This window comes from Thalassophryne amazonica, chromosome 15 (genome assembly GCF_902500255.1).
Source record: "Thalassophryne amazonica chromosome 15, fThaAma1.1, whole genome shotgun sequence".
Lineage (NCBI taxonomy): Eukaryota > Metazoa > Chordata > Actinopteri > Batrachoidiformes > Batrachoididae > Thalassophryne > Thalassophryne amazonica.
In genome coordinates this window covers 45519058-45535887 of record NC_047117.1, presented here as the reverse complement: position 1 = coordinate 45535887, position 16830 = coordinate 45519058, and the positions used below count along the sequence as shown (strand labels likewise).

The 16830-nt window shown below is 43.3% G+C and overlaps 1 pseudogene; it reads right to left on the bottom strand.

Moving 5' to 3' along the window:
- Window positions 1–421: 421 nt before the first annotated feature.
- On the bottom strand, window positions 422–8757 carry LOC117526585 (annotated as a pseudogene).
- Between the last annotated feature and the right edge of the window lie 8073 nt (window positions 8758–16830).

Genomic DNA, 16830 nt, shown 5'->3' with positions numbered 1-16830 from the left:
TATGAATAATATAATGCAATTGTACATTTCTTAAAAAATTGAAGAAAGGCATGGAACCACATCAGAAACAAAGTAAAATAAACAGAATGGAAACACATTTGGTCTCAACTAAAATGACATCTTTTCTATTTAAATTTCACTGAATCAACTTGCAAATCCCTCAAAATTTTTAGGAAGAATTTCCAATCACTTGGGCTGAAGAACCACTTACAACCCCAAAGAACAGTTAACTTCTTAAAATTTATCCATTATTAACCAATTTGCCTTTCATTTTACAACAGCTCAAAGATTTTACATAACCGTACAAAAACTTCTGAACTTTAGAACGAAGAAGAAGAAAGCCCTCGAGTAGGGGGATGAGTTCAGGGGAAACTAGAAAGAGACGAGGGAGGATGGGTCCCAAGGAATAAGATGCTTCCTTTTTTCAGTATAAATGCTACAATCCTTCTACAAACTTCTCCAGAGTGTCCCCTGTAGTATCTCCCACTATCCCCAGGTCACTGTTCAGGCCACCTCTGTTAGGTGTGCTAAGCTGTGGTAGCATTGCACTCTGTTCTGGGGTCCCCAAATGTCCCTGCTCCATGGACCCTGACAAGGGGCCCCCAAGGCCAGGATGAGGAGACCCTGAGTGGGGGTGGTGGCGGATGCTGTGGTGAAGGCTGGGGCTGACTTTGGACCTGTGGTGAGGGACTGGATGTGGGCGGTAATTGAGGCTGCTGTTGCAAAGGTGGACAGGGGGATTGTACTGGTGCAGGGGAGCGGACTTGGTTTCCAAGGGCATCTGGCCAGTGCAGGTGGCCATGTAGATGGGCTCCACCTGAGGCTGCCCAGTCAGCAGGTGGGTTTGAGGGCTCATAGGGCTGGATTGAACAGGGGAGCCCATCTGCTGCTTCAGTACAGCCTGCTGTTGTTGAGGAAGTTGTTGTTGCTGAAGCATTCGTTGGTGCAACAAGTTCTGAGTGGAGTCTAAGCCATGCCTGGCTGTCCCATCTGTGTCATGGGTGGGAGCTGTCCCATAGGTCCACCACCACCTCCTGCACCTGCCTGCATGGCTATTTGTTGTTGCTGCTGCATGCGGAGCTGGGAATATGTTGCTGCTGTACCCTGAGCAGGAAACTGGTTGGGGTGGCCTTGCTGCATCACTCCCTGTTGTTGCTGCTGTTGCTGTCTTAAGAGCTGCCGACGGTAAAGGTCCTGGATCTGAGGGTTGGGATTGTGTGCTGGATTTATCAGTTGCCCCTGAGTCCCTAAGGCAGCTATACCCTGTGAGGGAGGCTGTGGGAGGGGCATTCCAGGCCTCTGTACTGTTGCTCCGGGCATGGCCATGGCCTGCATTGCTGGCATACCAGGCTGCTGTGGCTGCTGCTGAACTACTTGCTGCTGTGGCTGGTTTGCATACTTAGCTGTTCGCTGTTTGATGAAAGCCGCCATCAGTTGTGGGTTTGATTTCAAGATATTGAGGACCTGCTGCTGCTGCTGAGGAGGCTGGGAGATTTCAGGGTTCGGAGAAGATCTGAAGGGCATTAGGTGCGATAGCACCAGGTCTCTGGGGAGTCTGAGGTCGAGTACCAGGTTGCTGAGGTATTAGCATTCTCTGGGCCTGCTGAGGTTGCTGCACCTGGGGCATCATAGCTCGCTGCATTGGCATAGCTTGCTGTGGGGACTGGCCTTGCGGAATTCCAGGCTGTTGATTCTGTGCTGCCTGCATGGCCACCCGGCAGGTCCAAGCCACTGACCTGGACCCATGCCAGGTTGCATAACCTGGGGTCCCCTGGCCCTGGAACCATCTGCATGGATGGCTGCATTGGTCCAGGTCATGCGCTGCTGTGGCTGTTGGGGATTTTACGGGCAAGCCATTCATGCTGACCCGGTAGTTTTGCTGGTTCTGCTGGGCCTGGGCCATCATTTCAATGTGCCGTGCCATCTTAACTGCAGCAAGGGGAGGCTGCTGTTGCGGCAGCTGCTGGGGTTGCTGGGGAGGTGGGGAAGTGTTGACTGTTGCTGGTGTAGAGGGGAGACCTGGGACCACGATTTGCCTTGGGATGCAGATGCTGAGGCTGGCCATTGCGAGGGCATTTGGAAAGGAGGGAGACGTTACACCCGTAGAGTTGAGAGACTGTGGTTGGTTGGATGAGTGGCTGCTGAGGTGTCTGTGGGGTGTTAGGCTGGGTATGGGAATTGGGTGTACTAGGGGCAGCTGAGGCAGGTGGGGATGGTAGGGGCATAGTTCTGCCTTGCATGGTGGCCATTCTCCTCCTCATCATCTGAGCCTGCTGGAGCCTGTGCTGCAGTTGCTGTTGGCGAAGCTTCTGCTTGATGTTTAGACAGAATGGGACAGGGCACTTGTTCTCCTGGCAATGCTTTGCCTTGGTAACAGCATAAAGCAATAAGTTGTTTGCACACAGGCATCCACCATTGGTTTTGCGCTTGCATCCTTTTGTGTGCTGCACCACTCTCTTCATCTTCTGGCAGGACGGCAGGAGAACAGTTGGCATTGCGACACTGACAAGCGTGGACCAGAGACTGGATGCAGCGTTGGATACTTAAGCGCCGGCTTTCTTGTGGGCTTTTTGAGGCCTCTCCACTCTGACTGTTGCTGTCATCATCCAGACCAAGGCCCCACTTCACCATCTGATGCTCATGGCCCTTGGTGTTGTAGCAGTTAATACACAGATCAAAATCCTGAGGAAACAAAAGAAAAGTAATTCACATAACTGCATCCAGAGCAGGCCAATTGTAAAAAATACTTTTCCAGTTTCTTGCACTTCCAAGAGTAAATAAAACAAACAAAAGATCGAACCCAACTACAACCCTAAATTCAGTGAAGTTGGGACGTTGTGTAAAATGTAAATAAAAACAGAATACAATGATTTGCAAATCCTCTTCATCCTATATTAAACAGAATACACCACAAAAGACAAGATATTATGTTCAAACTGATAGGACTATTGTTTTTGTGCAATATTTGCTCATTTTGAAATGGATGCCTGCAACACGTTTCAAAAAAGCTGGACAGTGGTATGTTTACCACTGTGTTACATCACCTTTCCTTCTAACAACACTCAATAAGTGTTTGGGAACTGAGGACACTAATTGTTGAAGCTTCGTAGGTGGAATTCTTTCCCATTCTTGCTTGATGTACGCCTTTAGTTGTTCAACAGTCCAGGTCTCCGTTGTCATATTTTGCGCTTCATAATGTGCCACACATTTTCAATGGGTAACAGGTCTGTCCTGCAGGCAAGCCAGTCTAGTACCAGCACTCTTTTTACTATGAAGCCACACTGTTGTAACGTGCAGAATGTGGCTTGGCATTGTCTTGCTGAAATAAGCAGGGACGTCCCTGAAAAAGACGTTGCTTGGATGGCAGCATGTGTTGCTCCAAAACCTGGATGTACCTTTCAGCATTGATGGTGCCATCACAGATGTGTAAGTTGCCCATTCCATGGGCACTAACACACTCCCATATCATCACAGCTGCTGGCTTTTGAACTTTGTGCTGGTAACAATCTGGATGGTCTTTTTCTGCTTTTGTCCAGAGGACACAACATCCATGATTTCAAAAACAACTTGAAATGTGGACTCATCAGACTACAGCACACTTTTCCACTTTGAATCTGTCCATTTCAAATGAGCTCAGGCCCAGAGAAGGCCGGCGGCGTTTCTGGATGTTGTTGATGTATGGCTTTTGTATGGTTTTTCCCTTTGCTAGAGTTTTAACTTGCACTTGTAGATGTATTGACAAACTGTGTTAACTGACAATAGTTTTCTGAAGTGTTCCTGAGCCCATGCCGTAACACAATGATATCAGTTTTTAATGCAGTGCCGCCTGAGGGATAGAAGGTCGCGGACATTCAATGTGGTTTTGGGCCTTGCCGCTTACGTGTTTAAAGTTCTCCAGATTCTCTGAATCTTCTAATTATATTATGGACTGTGGATGATGGAATCCCCAAATTCCTTGCAATTGAACATTGAGAAACATTGTCCTTAAACTATTAGACTATTTTTTCATGCAGTTGTTCACAAAGTGGTGATCCTCACCCCATTGTTATTGTACTTGGCCCCACAAATCTTAGAAGCATGGTGTCTAACCAGATCGTTACTCTGGATGGCATTTCCCTGATCTCTAGTAATACTGTGAGAAATCTTGGAGTCATTTTTGATCAGGATATGTCATTCAAAGCGCATATTAAACAAATATGTAGGACTGCCTTTTTGCATTTACGCAATATCTCTAAATCAATCAATCAATCAATCAACTTTTTTTTTTATATAGCGCCAAATCACAACAAACAGTTGCCCCAAGGCGCTTTATATTGTAAGGCAAGGCCATACAACAATCATGAAAAACCCCAACGGTCAAAACGACCCCCTGTGAGCAAGCACTTGGCAACAGTGGGAAGGAAAAACTCCCTCTAACAGGAAGAACCTCCAGCAGAACCAGGCTCAGGGAGGGGCAGTCTTCTGCTGAGACTGGTTGGGGCTGAGGGAAAGAACCAGGCAAAAGACATGCTGTGGAGGGGGGCAGAGATCGATCACTAATGATTAAATGCGGAGTGATGCATACAGAGCAAAAAGAGAAAGAAACAGTGCATCATGGGAACCCCCCCACAGTCTACGTCTAAAATCAGAAAGGTCTTGTCTCAGAGTGATGCTGAAAAACTAATTCATGCATTTATTTCCTCTAGGCTGGACTATTGTAATTCATTATTATCAGGTTGTCCTAAAAGTTCCCTACAAAGCCTTCAGTTGGTTCAGAATGCTGCAGCTAGAGTACTGACGGGGACTAGCAGGAGAGAGCATATCTCACCCGTGTTGGCCTCTCTTCATTGGCTTCCTGTTAATTCTAGAAAGAATTTAAAATTCTTCTTCTTACTTATAAGGCTTTGAATAATCAGGTCCCATCTTATCTTAGGGACCTCGTAGTACCATATTACCCCATTAGAGCGCTTCGCTCTCAGACTGCGGGCTTACTTGTAGTTCCTAGGGTTTGTAAGAGTAGAATGGGAGGCAGAGCCTTCAGCTTTCAGGCTCCTCTCCTGTGGAACAGCTCCCAATTCAGATCAGGGAGACAGATACCCTCTCTACTTTTAAGATTAGGCTTAAAACTTTCCTTTTCGCTAAGGCTTATAGTTAGGGCTGGATCGGGTGACCCTGGACCATCCCTTGGTTATGTTGCTTTAGACGTAGACTGTGGGGGGGTTCCCATGATGCACTGTTTCTTTCTTTTTTTGCACCGTATGCATCACTCTGCATTTAATCATTAGTGATCGATCTCTGCCCCCCTTCTCGGCATGTCTTTTTCCTGGTTCTTTCCCTCAGCCCCAACCAGTCTCAGCAGAAGACTGCCCCTCCCTGAGCCTGGTTCTGCTGGAGGTTTCTTCCTGTTAAAAGGGAGTTTTTCCTTCCCACTGTGGCCAAGTGCTGCTCATAGGGGGTCGTTTTGACCGTTGGGGTTTTTCATGGTTATTGTATGGCCTTGCCTTGCAATATGGAGCGCCTTGGGGCAACTGTTTGTTGTGATTTGGCGCTATATAAGAAAAAAGTTGATTGATTGATTGATCTTTGCTTGTGAACAGCTGAGTCTTTTGGGGATGCTCCTTTTATACCCAATCATGACACTCACAATTAGTGTCCTCAGTTCCCAAACGCTTATTGAGTGTTGTTAGAAGGAAAGGTGATGTAACACAGCAATAAACATACTACTGTCCCAGCTTTTTTGAAACATGTTACAGGCATCCATTTCAAAATGAGCAAATATTTGCACAAAAACAAAGTTTATCAGTTTGAACATAATATCTTGTCTTTGTGGTGTATTCAATGAATATAGGTTGAACAGGATTTGCAAATCATTGTACTCTGTTTTATTTACATTTCACACAATGTCCCAACTTCACTGGAATTGTGGTTGTCCAAATACAGTTCCAGTTTTTACTCGAAAAACTGCTAAAATACTGGTGCTGATTTAAGGACATTGTGTATTCAGTCAAATATCAGTGAAACCAAGAGAATATTGAAAACTAGTACAAAGCAAAGAAGATGGGCAGCAGATCAGGATTACAGCACATCAGCAGTATGAAGAGATTACATACATTCTGATCCATTAATCACAAATTTTCACCAGGATAAAAGCACAGCTAACAAGTTTCTGAAAACCATACATTGAACTCCCACACATAGTTTCTCAGTAGGAAGTAGTTATCTCAAGCAGCAGCTGGTGTGCAATTATCTTTATAATTAAAACTTTATCACTGCATGGTTTCACCCACTTAAAAAAACACATGTCTGAAAACAGTATCTCACCTCACAGACTGTACAGGGCCAGGTGTCTCCACATGGTGCTTGCACTCCTTACACGTGTAGACAAAGCGGTCCTGGCCCTGGTTGTGGAGCTCAACCAACATGCACATTGTGCTCCACTTACACCTCCTCAAAGAGCTGAACTCCCAATGTTTGTCCCTGGCCAACGTCAGGAAGGCATCACGGCCGTCCATGAGATCACAGGAGAGCAAGGGGTCAGGGTCAACAATGGGTGGCAGGCTGTTGGCTATCGGGCTGGAAGTGGAGGTGAATCACAAAGAAGACCTTCAACACATGGAGAGAAATCAGAGTAAGAAAAGCACAGTGACAAACTGACAGCATTCAAACACATTCAGTACAGATTTTCAGAAACACCAGACAGTATTTGTAAAACTACCACACAATGTAAAGCTGTGCTGTGTTTATCGACTGCTAGGTTTTTGTGATCAACTTTTTATTTTCTTTTTATGTCAGAAATATAATCAGTCACATAATCAGTGTAAACATACAACTGTTAAGAAATTGTAGCACAACCAATATATTTGATACATAAAAAAAGAGAAAAAGGGGGTAAAAAACAAAACAATAGAGCAAACAAAACCCCACACACACAACCCTGTGGCAACCCTCCCCACCCCAATTACAAGTTTCCAAATAAAGCATGTTGAGCAATGACTCAAAAATTTTAAGTGAAATGAAAACAAGTTACAGATATATTTTATCTTTCACTGCCATTTCTGCCATGTCAAACGGATACTAGTTTCAGCATCATGCATTCTTGCCACTGATAGTTCCATATGAATGAAAAAGCAATTCTCAGCCAACGATCCCGCAACAGTGTAGATGAGGTCATCAGCATGCCACCAACTACAGGAGATCATCCCCCAAACCTGTGGAAAAGCCCCGACTAGCTGAGGAGTTGAACATGTTTATTCCAGGTTTGAAAGGGACCCTCTCACACCCAAATGACAATGGACTGCCTGACCCCCTAGAAACCTTTTCCCCCTCCTCTTTGCAACACAACCCGCCACGGACCCGATCTGTGAGAGGAAGTTATGCCAGTACTTTCGCAAACAGAAGATCAAAAAGGCTCCAAGACCTGATGCTGACCTGACTTCTGGTTGGAACATCATAGTGATGGCAGCTCGGAAAAGAGGCTCCCAAGAAAACCTGAGAAACTACACAAATACTCCCATTCAGCTGGTACTGCTGTCGCTGGAGAACACACCGCAATGCTCATTAGTGGTGAGATTTTTGAGCTTCCAAATGAAAGAGTTGCTACTTGTAAGGCTTGGCAACATAAGGGATTTGTCTGGCGTGACAATCGGACACTCAGACACTTTTTGTCGTTTCCTTTTCCCAGGTTTGTTGTTGTTGGATGGACCAAACAAACGAGTATTGGACTCTTTGCTGGTGCTTCACTGTCTGCATGATGGTGAATGTGTTTGTGTGAATGGGTAAAAATGAAGCATAATTGTAAAGCACTCTGAGCATCTGATGCAGATGGAAAAGCACTATATAAATGCAGTCCATTTACAACGCATAAATCTAGGACCATAATTATCCACCGGCCATCCTTAAAAAGTGCAGAGAATACACGGAGTGTCCGGATGGCCCTAAAAGAGAGTGGGGTCCCATTCAGAACCTTTCCCAGTGAGGCTGCAAGTGAAATTCAAGAAAGATCCCAAATCTATGACACCATAGAAGAAGCAACCGAGGACCTGGCTAAAAAAGGCTACAAGGTAAATCATCAGATTGCCAGAGTCCCTGAAGAAGCAGATTGAGCAGCTGTCTGGCATAGGAAGGAGGTAAGAGCACAGAAAGACAACTCCAGCACCGCAGAGGTGAAAGATACAAGGAGAAAAGATTCACTATTTTTCCTCCTTGGTTATACCTCTCAGAGATAATCGACAGAGGTTCTGAGTTAATAACATAGTTTTCTAAAAAAAAAAAAAAAAAAAAAAAAAATTATGGGGGTTTCACTCTGTAACTGGGTTGCTGCTACCAGTAAGGGCCCTTCCTATTAGAGCTGGGAGGACATTCCCTTTGAAACCGAGGAAACAGTTGAGTCAGGATTCCTTCAGTGTCTTTGTCTTTGTTAAAATCAGGTTCATGCACTAAAGTTGTTTCTTGGCTATTATATAATGGTATTCAATTGTCTAACCAGGGTGACAAAGATACATAAGGGTAAAGTGGGAGAAAGAAGGACAATCTTTATTTCAACTGAAAGCTGGCAAAAGATACACAGATTGCAATGGATGACCTCAAGCTCCAAAACATGGAGGGCGTTGTTGGAATAATGTGCATTTTTTGTAACTCCTACCCAGAGGAAAATGTCAGGATAATAGAGACACCTGCTGGAGACTGCTGGAACAAATGACGCTAATCTTTTCATATTTTTGTAGTTGGCGATGGTGATCAGACCCTTCTGGGAACAGCTTGGTAAGCACTAAAGAACATCTTTACCAAAGACATTCCTGCAACTGTGAAGCCTGAATTTTGGAGAGATACCATTTTGATAAATGAACTCTGAAAGACAGAAATCTGTTGGCAATTCAAATTCAAATGTTGGGTTGAAATAGTATACACAGCATTTACATTCTGGAAAGTTTGACATTTTCAATCAAGGGCCAGATGGAATCTTCTTCAGAATTTGGTCAAAATGGACAGAATATGTAAAACTGTTCTCACTGTAAATTGAAAGTAGCCATTTAACGAGAAACGTGTGCGTTATGCATATATTCATTCCGGTTCAGTGTTAACATACACACTGTGAAGTGTCCTTTCCCTGATTCAGGGAAGACTGTGGTAAACTTCCTTCTCAGCTAACTTGTTCTATTCATTTTGTTTTTCCCGTGATACAAAAACCTGGATTAGCACTGCGTCTTTTTTCCTACCCCACTGGAGAGGTGGTCTTCTATTGTACCTGAAAGGGATGTGTTTTAACATTTGCTTGTCCAAATAACAAATATTTGAAAAAGAAGAAGAAAAAAAAAAAAAAAAAAAAAAGACCTGATGGTGTCTCCCCCTAATGTCAGAGCATGTGCTGATCAGCTGGCACCCATTTATACCCGAATCTCCCCTCCTGCTTCAAACACTCCATTATTATCCCAGTCCCAAAGAAACCCACTACAACAGGACTAAATGACTACAGGCCCGTCGCCCTGACATCTGTAGTCGTGAATTTTGAATGGCTGGTGTTGAGCCACCTGAAGGACATCACAGCACCCCTACTGGATCCCCGCAGTTTGCCTACCAGGCAAACATGTCAGATGAGGAGGATGTACTTCCTCAGACAGCTCAGGAAGTTCAACCTGCCCCAGGAATTGCTCATCATCTTGAACACATCCATCATCCAGTCTGTCCTGTGCATCACCATCTGTTTGGCTTGCCTCTGCCTCCAAACATGTCAGGCACAGGCTTCAATGAACTGTTAGGTCTGCAGAAAAAAATCACTGCAGCCGGCCCGCCCTCCATCTAGGACTGATACTGGTCCAGGACCAGGAAGCGAGCTGGTAACATCTCTTGCAGACCCATCACACCTGGACACACACTCTTTAAAATCTCTTCCCCCCCCCCCCCCCCCAGTCAATGTTACAGAGTTCTGTACATCAAAACAATGAGACACAGGAACAGTTTATTTCCATAGGCCATCACATTGATGAACAATTTAATATGCCAAAAACTAATTCATATACCCCACGTACAACTTCAGTCTGTTTCACTTGCACATTTTTTTTTTTTTTAAACTGTGAATTATTCAGTGTTTGGTTTATATTCAAACACGCTGTACAGAGAAAGGGCAGCTGAAACCCAAGTCAAATTCCTTGTATTGTTGTGGATACTTGGTGAATAAAGACTATTCTGATTCTGACGCCAATGTGTGTGTTGATTGAGTTTTGATGAGTATGTGAGGTGGTTTGCAGCAGACAGCTAGCATCTTTTTGGGTTGCAGTGATACCTTACAAGAGGGTCTATCTTTTTGTACCTGTTAGTTTCAGTGAGGTGGTCTCATCCAAAAGTAACAGTATGGGGGAACAGAGCACAGTTAAGCTCAAAAGGTTCAAAGTGGCACAAACCATTCACCCCAAAAGATTTTCACCTCTCTACAGTCCTCTACACCTCTCTTCATAGGCATAAATGAAGCTAAGAGGTTATCTGAGCACAATGTGCAGTTGGCGATGTTAAATGTTTCCCATAGGCATTCCTTGAGTCCTGTGAATATAATGAAATGTATCTGCTGTGGTCTGGATTTTTAGAAGCAAGTACAATGGAGGGACCATATCCTGTCCCAGTCAAGAAGGTCCCAATGTCCCAATTGCAATGTTCCAGGTCCTTAGTCCAAACTTGCGTGATGGAGAGTTCTTTGTATGACATATCCCGAGGAGTGAATATAATTGAGAGACCACACGTCGTTTGTGACCACTGTTTCCCATGATGGAGTGTAAGACATGGGTGGCAAGTGGCGTATTTCCATGGTGCTCCATATGCTCTTTCATGACAGAGCGCAGTTGAATATCAATCAACAATCAATCAATCAATCAATCAATCAATCAATTTTTTTATATAGCGCCCAAATCACAACAACAGTTGCCCCAAGGCGCTTTATATTGTAAGGCAAGGCCATACAATAATTATGTAAAACCCCAACGGTCAAAACGACCCCCTGTGAGCAAGCACTTGGCTACAGTGGGAAGGAAAAACTCCCTTTTAACAGGAAGAAACCTCCAGCAGAACCAGGCTCAGGGAGGGCAGTCTTCTGCTGGGACTGGTTGGGGCTGAGGGAGAGAACCAGAAAAAGACATGCTGTGGAGGGGAGCAGAGATCGATCACTAATGATTAAATGCAGAGTGGTGCATACAGAGCAAAAAGAGAAAGAAACAGTGCATCATGGGAACCCCCCAGCAGTCTACGTCTATAGCAGCATAACTAAGGGATGGTTCAGGGTCACCTGATCCAGCCCTAACTATAAGCTTTAGCAAAAGGAAAGTTTTAAGCCTAATCTTAAAAGTAGAGAGGGTGTCTGTCTCCCTGATCTGAATTGGGAGCTGGTTCCACAGGAGAGGAGCCTGAAAGCTGAAGGCTCTGCCTCCCATTCTACTCTTACAAACCCTAGGAACTACAAGTAAGCCTGCAGTCTGAGAGCGAAGCGCTCTATTGGGGTGATATGGTACTACGAGGTCCCTAAGATAAGATGGGACCTGATTATTCAAAACCTTATAAGTAAGAAGAAGAATTTTAAATTCTATTCTAGAATTAACAGGAAACCAATGAAGAGAGGCCAATATGGGTGAGATATGCTCTCTCCTTCTAGTCCCCGTCAGTACTCTAGCTGCAGCATTTTGAATTAACTGAAGGCTTTTTAGGGAACTTTTAGGACAACCTGATAATAATGAATTACAATAGTCCAGCCTAGAGGAATAAATGCATGAATTAGTTTTTCAGCATCACTCTGAGACAAGACCTTTCTGATTTTAGAGATATTGCGTAAATGCAAAAAAGCAGTCCTACATATTTGTTTAATATGCGCTTTGAATGACATATCCTAATCAAAAATGACTCCAAGATTTCTCACAGTATTACTAGAGGTCAGGGTAATGCCATCCAGAGTAAGGATCTGGTTAGACACCATGTTTCTAAGATTTGTGGGGCCAAGTACAATAACTTCAGTTTTATCTGAGTTTAAAAGCAGGAAATTAGAGGTCATCCATGTCTTTATGTCTGTAAGACAATCCTGCAGTTTAGCTAATTGGTGTGTGTCCTCTGGCTTCATGGATAGATAAAGCTGGGTATCATCTGCGTAACAATGAAAATTTAAGCAATACTGTCTAATAATACTACCTAAGGGAAGCATGTATAAAGTGAATAAAATTGGTCCTAGCACAGAACCTTGTGGAACTCCATAATTAACTTTAGTCTGTGAAGAAGATTCCCCATTTACATGAACAAATTGTAATCTATTACACAAATATGATTCAAACCACCGCAGCGCAGTGCCTTTAATACCTATGGCATGCTCTAATCTCTGTAATAAAATTTTATGGTCAACAGTATCAAAAGCAGCACTGAGGTCTAACAGATACAGAAAAAAAGATGAGCCTGGTAAGTTCTAAGAGTCTCAGGTCATTAATGCTACAGAGTCCATTGTCATTACATATGTACAAATGAACCCCTTTCGAGGTCAAGAGTGGATCTGAGAATGGGATCCCCCAGTGAGAAGAGAACAGTTATTAAAAAATGGGCTTTTTATGTGCCATTTACATGTAATATTAGCCACCTTCTCAGCCTGTCGCCATACCAACAACACATGACTCAATCGTGCCAAGGTGCAGTTTAGCTCATTTTAGAGGGACTGCTGAGTAGATTAGGTCTCCCAATCTATGTGGCAATGTCAAATAACTCTATATAGACAGGGGATGCACATAACTGGTACTCATGGTGCTTGTGCATGCTAAAAAATAAATGATGTGCAGCAGAAAACACAAGGGAAGCACTTCATAAGAGGAAAGCAATAACAGATTGTTGGAAAAGTGTTTGCCTCTGCTGTGCATCAATGATGTTTAGCACACACAAGCACAATGAGTACCAGTTATGTGTACCCCTGTCTATAGATTTCCAGCAGTAACAGAGCCAGGATTTAGCCAAACTGATAGTGGTTTTAAACAAAGGACCAGAAATAATGTTTAAAATTAGGCACTGAGAACCCGCCCTCTGATTTATGGCACTGAAGAGTTGTCAATCTTATGCATGGGCATTCCCACCACAGATAAATCTAGAGATTAAAGAGTGAATTTTGTCCCAGTAATCCATGGGTGGTAGCAGAAATAAAATAAAGGAAAAGAAAAGGATCCTTGGAAGCATATCTAGGATCACTATTGATACACGCAGTTGTAATGATTTAGGGAGTTAAGACCCTCTATGAAGATCTGACTCAATTGTATTATACATTTTTCTAAAATTATTTGCAACAGTAACTGAGGAAGGAAAAATGCCCATTCCCAAGTACTAAAATTGTTTGATGACAGAGATACATTGAGATTAAGTACAAAGGACTACTTCTGGACTCAATGGAAAAAGTGCAGATTTTGTCCAGTTAATTTTATAACCAGACAGGGAGCTGAATTCCTGAAAAGTATCCAAAACATATGTTACTGATGTAGGAGCCCTGTCAAAGAATAAAAGGATGTCATCAGCATATAGCTATATGGAGAGGGAAGTGTTTGTTAAAACTGATTGTAGCAACAGATGGATTGTCACATCGTTTGAACGAGGGATCCAATGACAGAAAATATGAAAGGGCTTAAAAGGCACCCTGTCTGCAAGATCGATGAAATAATGGCATTAGTATTTATCATTGCAATAGGATTATTGTACAATAAATGAATTATTTTATTAAAATTCGGACACAATTGAACATGTTGAACAATGCTCCCACAAATACCCCACTCAAGCCAATCAAAAGCCTTTTCTGCATCAACACTCATACGGTGCACGGGGATGCTATAACTTGCCAGCATGAATAACATGGAGAAGGCGACAAATGTTATCAGAAGCAGCCGTGATTTCATGAAACCTGTCTGGTCACAGTTAATCATTTTTGCTAAATGGGGTTCTAAGTGGGAGGCCAAGACCCAGGAAAATATTTTTAATTTTTGAGTTTAGGCAATAGTACAATTAATAATAATAATGACTTGGATTTATAGAGCGCTTTTCAAGATACTCAAAGCGCTTTACAAGTTGCATTATTCATTCACTTGCACATTCACATACATTGCTGGTGGTAAGCTGCTATTGTAGCCACAGCTGCCCTGGGGCAAACTGATGGAAGCGTGGCTGCCATTCTGCACCTGCAGCCCCTCTGACCACCACCTCATTCATACACAGGCAATTAAAGCAGAATTCAAATATAAAAAGGCACCAGCATCAATAGACGATTTATCATGGCCAAGAGGTATACTCCTACAGTGGGGGCCAAAAAGTATTTAGTCAGTCCCTGATTGTGCAAGTTCTCCTACTTAGAAAGATGAGAGAGGTCTGTAATTTTCAACATAGGTACACTTCAACTGTGAGAGACAAAATGAGGAAACAAAAAGGAAATCACATTGTCAGACCTGTAGAGAATTTATATGTAAATTATGGTGGAAAAATAAGTATTTGGTCAATAACAAAAATTCAACTCAATACTTTGTAACATAATCTTTTGTTGGCAATGACAGGTCAAACATTTCCTGTAAGTCTTCACCAGGTTTGCACACACTGTAGCTGGTATTTGGCCATTCCTCCATGCAGATCTCCTCTAGAGCAGTGATGTTTTGGGGCTTGCGCTGGGCAACATGAACTTTCAACTCGCTCAACAACTTTTCAATGGGGTTGAGTTCTGGAGATTGGATTGGCCACTCCAGGACCTTGAAATGCTTTTTACGGAGCCACTCCTTTGTTGCCTGAGCGGTGTGTTTAGGATCATTGTTACGCTGGAAGACCCAGCCATGTTGCATCTTTAATGCTCTCAGTGATGGAAGGAGGTTTTGGCTTAAAATCTCACGATACATAGGCAAGTCCATTCTTCCCTTAACACAGATCAGTCGTCCTGTCCCCTTTGCAGAGAAACAGCCCCAAAGCATGATGTTTCCAGCCCCATGCTTCACAGTAGATATGGTGTTCTTGGAATGCAACTCAGCAATCTTCTTCCTCCAACACGAAGAGTTGAGTTTTTACCAAAACATTCTATTTTGGTTTCATCTGACCACATGATATTCTCCCAATCCTCTTCTGGATCATCCATATGCTCTCTGGGCAAACTTCAGACGGGCCTGGACACACACTGACTTAAGCAGGGGGACACGCCTGGCACTGCAGGATTTGAGTCCCTCTCTGCTTAGTGTGTAGCCTTTGTTACTTTGGTCCCAGCTCTCTGCAGGTCATTCATCAGGTCCCTCCGTGTAGTTCTGGGATTTTTGTTCATCGTTCTCATAATCATTCCGACCCCATGGGATGACATCTTGCGTGGAGCCCCAGATCGAGGGAGATTATCAATGGTCTTGTATGTCTTCTATTTTCTTACAATTGCTCCCACAGTTGATTTATTCACACCAACCTGCTTGACTATTGCAGATTCACTCTTCCCAGCCTGGTGCACATCTCCAGTTTTCTTCCTGGTGTCCTTTGACAGCTCTTTGGTCTTGGCCATTGTTGAGTTTGGAGTCTGACGGTTTGAGGTTGTGGATAGGTGTCTTTTATACAGATAACAAGTCCAACAGGTGCCATTAATACAGGTAACAACTGGAGAACAGAAGAGCTTCTTAAAGAAGAGGTTACAGGTCTGTGAGAGCCAGAAATCTTCCTTGTTTTCCACCATAATTTACAAATAAATTCTTTAAAAATCCTACAATCTGATTTTCTAGATTTTTTTTTCTCATTTGTCTCTCATAATTGAAGTGTACCTATGTTGAAAATTACAGACTTCTCTCATCTTCCTAAGAAGAGAACTGCCACAATGAGGGACGGATACTTTTGGCCCCACTGTAACTCCTCCCAAAACGGGAGATAAAATTCTGGGGGGATTCCATCCCATTGATTTGCCTTTTATCAATCCAGCCATAGCACTCTTAACTCGGTCAGCATAACTGGTTGAGCAAGATGCTCAGCATCATTCTCAGTAATGTTGGGCAGTATGTCTGTTGCGGTGAATGGAGTTAACCTGCCCCATCTCCCACTCCCCTTTTTATGTTACGTCGCTGAGTGCCAGGTGTAAGCGCAAAGTAATCAGTGCATAGCAAACAGCAAGGGGCGCGGGTGCTGCAGTGTATGAGCAAGAAGGAGGAAAAGTAGCCAAGGAGATGGGCTTCTGACAAAAGAAAAAGCAAAATAAGACCAGTGTAATGCACACATCAAAATCACAAACAAACTGAAGAGGACTGCCGGTAAGCAGGGCTTTTCTCCATCTCTCCCCTCTGACTCACTCCTGTCATTGTTTGGCGGTGCATTTGAGTGTGTGCTCTGTAAATATGGGCTTCACCTGCACTTTCAGTGTGAACATTGGGAAGTTTGGGTTTAATGATTAATTGGGGTAATTCTAGAAACTTAGAAAAAATAATTTAAAATTAAATTTGTATGACTGCTAATTTTAAGAAAATATGAAATTATGGAATGTATTTTAAATGCTAAACGAATACAAATTATGGATATTAACTATTACCTATAAATTATTCAAGGACTGGCACCTCCCTACCTAGCTGACCTAATTAAACCTTACGTACCGGCCCGGGCTTTACGTTCTCAGGTGCAGGACTACTTTGTGTCCCTAGGGTGAATAAGAAGTCTGCGGGCACAGAGCTTTCTCTTATTGTGCCCCTGTTCTGTGGAATGGTCTCCCTGCATCAATAAAACAGTCAGATTCTGTGGAGACTTTTAAGCCAGACTTAAAACGCACTTCTTTTCCTTTCGTATGGCTAGCATACTGGTACAGTTTGTTTTATGCTTTTTACCTCTTTAATTCATTTTTATTAGTAAATGGAGCATGCCGTGGCCTCAACT